The 8042-nt window shown below is 35.9% G+C and overlaps 1 pseudogene; it reads left to right on the top strand.

Annotated features, from left to right (window-relative positions):
- Nucleotides 1–1622: 1622 nt before the first annotated feature.
- On the top strand, nt 1623–2759 carry LOC127541488 (60S ribosomal protein L3-like; annotated as a pseudogene).
- Nucleotides 2760–8042: the final 5283 nt, after the last annotated feature.

The following is an 8042-nucleotide window of genomic DNA, read 5'->3' as shown; positions in this document are numbered from 1 at the left end:
CTGATTTTTTTCAAATATTCCTTCCATGACTCAGCTGCTGTTTCACTCCAGAACTTCCTTTGGACATGCTGCCCCTTTCTGCCACTGAAGTCTTCCTCTCTGGCTCTCAGACACTTTCAAGTTGTATGACCTTGGACACTTCATCTGTTTGCCTCAGTTTCCTCAAATATAAAACGGGGATAATAAGAGCACTTACCTCACAAAGCTGTTGTGAGGATCACATGAAGTTATATTTAGAAGTGCCTGGCAATACTTGGCAATCTATAAATTAAACCAATTGTTTATTATTATTATGATTCTAATCTCTCTTCTCTACTTCACCTCATTTCAACCTCATCATGTAAGGATCAGAGGTTCCTGGGATCCTTTTTCATGGTTACTGCTTTTATCCATTGCATTTTGTAGGAGATGATGATAACCAAGATCATGATATTTGTCTTTTTCCCCATTTCCCAGTTTTTACTACTGATGGTTTGGTTGAATCATATTGGCTAAAGCTGTTGCAGGCACTTCCCTATTCTCATCTCTGTTCTTTCTCCTTTTTTTTTTTTTTTTTTTTTTTTGGCCTTTGCTTTGACGATTGCTCACAGACAGAGGATCTGGTACCCCATCAGCATTCATGAGTTAAACTACCTTCTTTATGGAAAAGACTTTCCACAAAGGACTTTATTCCATATTAAGTTACAGTTATATTAATTATAATTATTCAGGAAATACAAGAAGACAATGTGGCATGGTACAGTGGAAAGAACTCTGGCTCTGGGTTCAGATCCCAGTGTTCAAACAGCAGTTTTGACATTTATTATCTGTGTGACTTTGGGTGAATCCCTTTCTCAGTTTCCTTTTCTGCAAAATGAGAGGATTGTACTAGATAATCTCTAAAATAGCTTTCAGTTTCTGTATGACAGTTTATAGCAGTATGTTGCAGAGAACATGAATTCAAATCATAACCTATTTGCTACCTGTTTGGTTTGGTACTTGTTTGCTACTTTGGGAAAGTCACTTTTTTCTCTGGGTATCTTTATCTATAGGAATTTGAAGTAGAATGAAAAATTTAGAATTGGAAGGGACCTTAGAATCTATCTGTCTCATGTTGTAAATGAGGAATTGAGGCAAAGAGATAAAGATAAAGTGACTTGTCCAGTGACAAGTGTAAGTGCCAGAGTGGGAATCTGGCTGAGTTCAAATCCAGGCTCAAAGTATGGTCCTAGATATGTTACTTATAATTTTCCAGTCTCAGTTAACTTATCTGTAAAATGGGAATAATAACCACCTATTTCCCAGGATTATTAAAAATCAAATGAAATAATATTTGTAAAGTGCTTTGCAAATCTTAAAGTGTTATGTGAATAAATACTAGTTGTTATTACTAGCTCTTTTAAGTGTCTGAATCAGGATTTGAACCCATAGCTCCTTGATTACATATTCAAGCCCTTATCACTGTGCTGCCTAGATGCCTTGAAGTCTTTTCTAGTCCTGGATCTGCTGTTGTATATCAGAAATAGAAAGCCATATGTGAACAAGCGTCAGTTCCAAACAGAACTTGACATAAGAGTCTTCTAACTTTATTGCCAACCCCCCCCCCCTTTAGGCTCTTCCAGCTTTCCTTGGTGGCAGCTGCAATGGCACTGGCAACATTAAGTTCCTCAGGAAGTTCTTCACTTCTAGGTAAGCATGGATCTCTTGGCTTCCTGTTTCAAAAGAGAGGCAACAGGTTCTTGGAAAAGGTGAAGGGCTTCCCCAACAATGACCCCACTGAGCACCTTCAGCTGACAGCCTTTCTGAGCTATAAATCAGGTATGACCCACATGGTTTGAGAGGTATATAGGCCCAGCTCAAAGGTCAACAAGAAGGAAGAGGTTGAGACTGTCATCATTGTGGAGATGCCCCCCATGGTATTGTAGGCACTGTGGATGTGGCTTCTGGAGCTTCAAAACTGTCTTTGTCAAACACCTCAGTGATGAGTGTAAGAGGCAATTCTACAAGAACTGGCATAAATCCAAAAGCTGTCAACAAGTACTGCAAGGAATAGTAGGATGATGATGGCAAGAAAGAACTGGCAAAAGACTTCAGAAACATGAAGTATTGCTAGGTGACTGAGTCACTGCCTGCACCCACATGCACCTGCACTCTCTGAAGCAGAAGTCTTACCTGATGGAAATCCAGGTGAATGTGTGAGTGAGAAATTGGAAGGAACCTTTGAGAAGCTGAATTAGCAGGTGTTTGTGTTTACAGTATTTGGGCAAGAGGATATCACTGGAGTGACCAAGAGCCAGTCACTGGCACACAAAGAAGCTTCCCTGAAAAACCCACCAAGGCCTGTGTAAGATGGCATTGTATTGGAGCTTGGTATCCTGTTCATGTGGCCTTCTCTGTGGCTTGGGCTGGTCAGCCAACCATTGGGCCACCATTGCACCAAAATCAACAAAAAGATCAACAAGATTGGCCAGAGCTACCAGATCAAGGATGACAAGCTGATCAAAAACAACATGTCCGCTGGATATGATCCCCAACAACCTGCTGGGAGGCTTTGTCTACTACAGCAAAGTGATCAATGAAAGGGCCCAAGAAGCATGTCCTCACTTTGCAAAAGTCACTGTTGGTACAGACCTACTGTCATGCCCGGGAGAAGATTGACTTGAAGTTTATTGACACTACCTCCAAATTTGTCCCCTGTTGATTCCAGATTTGTGAAGGAGAAGAGAGCTTTCATGGGACCACTCAAAAAGGATTGTGTCCTGAAAGAAGAAGTTGCTTAATGTTTCCAAACTGGAGCTGTGGATTCTTTGACGCTGAAATAAATTGAAATTATTTTCAAAGCTTAATAAAAAGCTCTTAGCTACATGTTCACTCAAGTGTTTCTCAGATGTTTGACTTTCCTGAAAAAACAGATTCCAGAATGAATTGGAAGAAGCCTGAATTTCATACAGTCCTGCCTGCCCCTAATAGCGACTCTGCCCAGCATGTATACCTTGAGTCTGTCCATACAGAGCCCATTTCCATGGGAAGAGACATCATAAAGGAGGAAATGTGAAGCAAAAGATAAGGGTTCTCACCTCCAGAATTTAGTGATCAGCTCTTTTCAAATATCGTATATATTAGAGAATGGCTTCCCCAATTGACTGTACTCAGCAGTAATTAATCAAGAGACTAGCACATCTCCTGAGATGAACCTTGAAGGGTCAACCAATCTGTGAGAAGATCAGAGGTATTGAGTCAACCATGTGATGTGGCCCCCAAGTGATAAACCAAGTTTAGATCATTTAAGAGTGAGAAAGGTAACAAAGCTGCTGGCCTGATTTGGTCATACCTGAAGTACTGATGGTATTCATTTCTAGATACCATAGGGTAAAGACATTGACAAATAAAAGGATGTTTTAGTGAATGTGACTGAGAAGATGAGGAAACCATGCCATGTGAGGACTGTTTGATAGAATTAAACTAGAATCAACCAGTCTATCCATTAAGCACTTCTTGTATACTAGAGCCTGGGCTTGGTGCTGGGTATAAAAAGATAAAAGCCAGGCAGTCTCATTTCTCAGAGAACTTACATTCTATTAGAAAAACGCAGGAGAATATATCTAGACTACATGTAAAAGCAACATAGCCATTTGGGCTGGCTTTAACAGTGGGAGGAATCAAAGGTCTTTTAAAAGGAGAGACACTTGACCTAAATCTTTAATAGAGTTATCATTTCTTTGGGGAAGAGGTGAAAAGGAAAAATATTTTAGGAAAGATGTGGGACATTGCCTATACAAAGATTTGAAAGTGGAAGATGGGATGTAATTTGACGGAAGCATTTTATTGACCAATTTGCATCATAGAATTCATAAGAGGAAAAAGTAGTCTAGAGAAACATGGACTAGAGAGTAAGATGATGAAGACTTTAAAGTGCCAGAGAGAAGAGGTGGTATCCTATCAGAAGTGAAGCAGGGGACAAAAGAAGTGTCTTTTTTTTTTTAAAGCTTTACTTAAAAAATATACTGTGAAATTAATCCCCTCTTCCTAACTCAAGAATTTCCACACATAGAGTAGGAGCTATATAGAGGATCATATATAGAGCTCTCCATCGCTGTTGGATGCAATTTACATTAAAAAATTGCCTATCAAAAATCCCACACATTACTTTTAGTGCTGTGCTGTTTATATTTCTTTCTGAATTCCTTTTTATTTTCTTTTGGCCATTTAAAAATATTTCAATAACACATTTTATATATATTGTTTGCTTTTGTTTACTGTAGTTTCTGGTAGACTTTCATGATGATAATTTGATCTGGTATGAATTTGGGGTTTTTGCTGGAGTAGATATATAGGAGTGAGGCCCTAACCAGGTGAAAGCAACATATTAAAAATGATCTTCTATGAACATCTTGGATTTGTTCCAGGGAATACAAGATTAGTTCAATATCAGGAAAACTTTTGATAAGGTGGACAATATTGAAAACAAGAACAACAAAAATTGTAAAATTACATCAATAGATAGAAAAAGATTTTGACAAAATATAAACTATTTTTTAATTAGAAAACACGCTGCAAAACATAGGAATTAAGATTGGGGCAGGCATAAGGTATGTCAGAATTATATACCTTTTTCACTATGCTAAATAATATCTATTTAACACTCACATCTAATATTATATAAAAGAGCATAAACTAGAGGGCTTTTTGATAAGATGGGGGTAAAACAAGAATGTCTGCAATCACCACTACTATTTGATATAGTGCTAGAAATGTCAGCTCTCATAGTAAGATAAAAAGAAATTTAGGAAATAAGCAGAGGTAAAGAGGAAACAATGATTTATACATCTGATGAATTACTTAGAGAATCAGTTAATAACTTCAGCAGACTTGCAAGATATAATTTCACATAAATCATTAATGTTTATTAGCAATTAAATTACAATACCAGTACCAGTAGGATAGAAAGAAAGAGAAATTCCATTGAAATAACTATAGAATGGAAAAAAATAAGTACTTGGGAGCCCATCAAGACATGTACAGTAATTATATGCATACAATTACAAAGCACTTTATATAAACACAGACAAAACAGACAAAAATATATAAAGTATATATACATATATAAAATACAGACAGATAATTGGAGAAATTTTCATTTCTCATGGTTAATACTGAAGTGATAGAATAAAAAAAAGTGATAGAAAAAAATAACAATAGTACCTCAATTAATTAATTTATTTATGCCATCACAACTACCAAATTATTACTATATAGAACTATACAAATAATAGTGAAATTCATCTGAAGGAACAAAAGATCAAGAATCTCCAGGGAGGTAATGGAAAAAAAAATGGGAAAGAAGGAGCTCTAGCAGCACCAGTTTTACTAGAGCAGTAATTGTCAAAACAATTTTGTTCCTAGTTGAGACATGGAAAGGTCGACTACTTAGATTAGGTGAACAGTATATAAAAGCAAGTGAATCTAGTAGGATTGACAAACCCTAAGACCCAAGCTACTGGGGTAAGAAGTCATTATTTGATTTAAAAAATACTGGGAACAATAGAAAGTTGGCTGAAAGAAATTAGAGTTACACTAACATTTTACCTCAATAACCAACATTAGCTCCAGATGTCCACATGACTTAAAGACAAGAGGAAATATTATAGCTTTAAATTAGAGGAACAAAGAGGAAACTTCCAATCATGTCTATAGATAGGGGATGTATCTATAACCAGAAGTGCATATAAAAGATCATGCAAAATAAATTAGACAATTTTGATTATATATATTTATTTTTAAAATTGTATAAACAAAACTATTGGAGATAAAAATTAGAAAAGAAATGTGTAACTAGAAGACAGTCTTTGTAGCAAGGTTCTAATTTTTAAGCTACATAAAGAACTGATTCAAATTTATAAGAATAAATATATTCTCCAATTGATAAATGGTTGAAGGATGTGAACAGACAGTCTTCAAAGGAATAAATCCAAATTATCCACAGTTATATAAAAGTGTTCACTAATAATTAGGGAAATGCAAATTAAGTAATTCTGAGGTTCCACTCCGTACATACCAGCTTGGCATAGTGGATGAGGAAAGTGACAGCTAGTTGAAAGGGTCGTGAAAAAGCAGTACTACTGATGTACTGCTGGTAGAGCTGTGAATTGGTCCAGCTGTTATAGAAATAAAATTGGAAACATGTTCACCAAATTGTGTCTGCTCTCTGATCCAGGTATACTAGTAGTTGGCCTATTCTTGCAAAGACATCAAAGAGAGATGAAAAGGACCCGCATGTACAGAAATATTTATAGTAGCTCATTTTTTGGATGACAAGCTATTAACTAAAAGGGTGGCCATCAATTGGGGAATGGCTGTGCAAATTATATTTTATGAATGTAAATGAATATTATTGTACCATTAAAATGAAGCATAGGACAGTTTCAGAGAAATTTGAGAAGATGTGAATTAATAAAGAATGAAGGGAAGTAGAACCAGGAGGGCAATTTATATAACAAAAACATGGTAAAGACAACTTTTTTTTCCCAAGGTATGAAGGGTTTTTTTTTTTAAGTCTTATTTTATTTTTAATTTATGGAATAAAACAAGCATTTCCATAACATAGTATAATAAAAAAAGATTACACGTGAAACTGCAAATCTATAATGTACAACTTGCTATTACTTTTAAATATATAATAAAACTATCATGTAAGTTTTTTTTTCCCTTTCCTACCCCTCTCTCACCTTAGAGATGGCTACCATAAGCCATATATATATATATCCAGTTCTTTGCTATCATGAAGAAAGCTGCTATAAATAGCTTAGAATGTATAAATTCTTTTCCTTTTCCCCTAATCATCTTTGGAAATAGACCTAGTAGTGGTATTGCTGGGTCAAGGATTTAGGTTGTTTAAGAAATCTTTGGCCATAATTCCAAATTGCTCTCCAAAATGGCTAGATCAGTTTACAGTTCCATCAACAACATCCCAATTTTCCACATCCCCTTCAACATTTGTTACTTTTCCTTTTAATCATTTTAGCCAATTCCCTTTAATCATTTTAGCCAATCTGATAGGTGTACGGTGCTATCTCAAGGTTGTTTTAATTTGCATTTCTCAAATCAGTAATGATTTAGAACATTTTTTCATATGACTATAAATTGTTCTGATTTTTTCATTGGAAAACTGCTTGTCCATATCTTAACCATTTATCAATTGATGTATGCCTCATGTTCTTACAGATTTGACAGTTCTTTATATATTTGAGATATGAGACCTTTATCTGAAAAGCTAGCTATAAAATTTCCCTCCAGTTTTTGGCTTTCCTTCTGATCTTGGCTACATTTATATAAAACCTTTTAAATTTAACATGATCAAAATCATCCATTTTATACCTCACTCTGCTCTCTATCTCTTGTGTATTCATAAATTGTTTGCCTATCTATAAGTCAGATAAGCAATATATTCCATGTTCTTCAAATTTTCTTGTAATCTCTTTCTTTACATGTAGATCATGTATCCATTTTGACTTTATCTTGGCAAATAGTGTAAGATATTGGCTGATGGCCAGTTTTTGCCATATTGCTTTTTAGTTTTCTTGACAATTCTAAAAAAAACAAATAATAAATTCTTTTTCCAAAGTCTCTCTGATACCTACCTCCTAACAGAGGTAAAAGACTGGTGGCAGTAAAGTAAATTAAGAAATTGCTGCTATAGTGCAGATAAGAATAGGACCTGGATACTACGCTGGTCCTCATGTTACTCACGGAGTTCGTTCTTGAAGAGGACCATGACATCAGGGAGGTGATGCCTTGAGATGCAAGTGAATTGGATTTAAGTGAGGCAAGGCTGTGTGAGATCATCAGCCCTACTTTCCCCTCCAGAGCCATCTGGGTTCAGTGACCAGATATAGATCGGGACAAGTGGAGATGACCCTGGATGCAGTGGGAGACCTTGGTCTTTTTAAGCTAAGGTCTTCAACAGGTCTCAGTCTGGCTGAGGCTGCACCCAGTTGAGGCAAAGAATCTTCTCTTTCATACAAGCCATTCTCCAATTGATAAATGGTCAAAGGATAAGAATAGAT

Source organism: Antechinus flavipes, chromosome 6 (genome assembly GCF_016432865.1).
Source record: "Antechinus flavipes isolate AdamAnt ecotype Samford, QLD, Australia chromosome 6, AdamAnt_v2, whole genome shotgun sequence".
NCBI lineage: Eukaryota > Metazoa > Chordata > Mammalia > Dasyuromorphia > Dasyuridae > Antechinus > Antechinus flavipes.
Note: the sequence above shows the minus strand (reverse complement) of the source record. Positions and strands in the feature narration are given on the sequence as shown.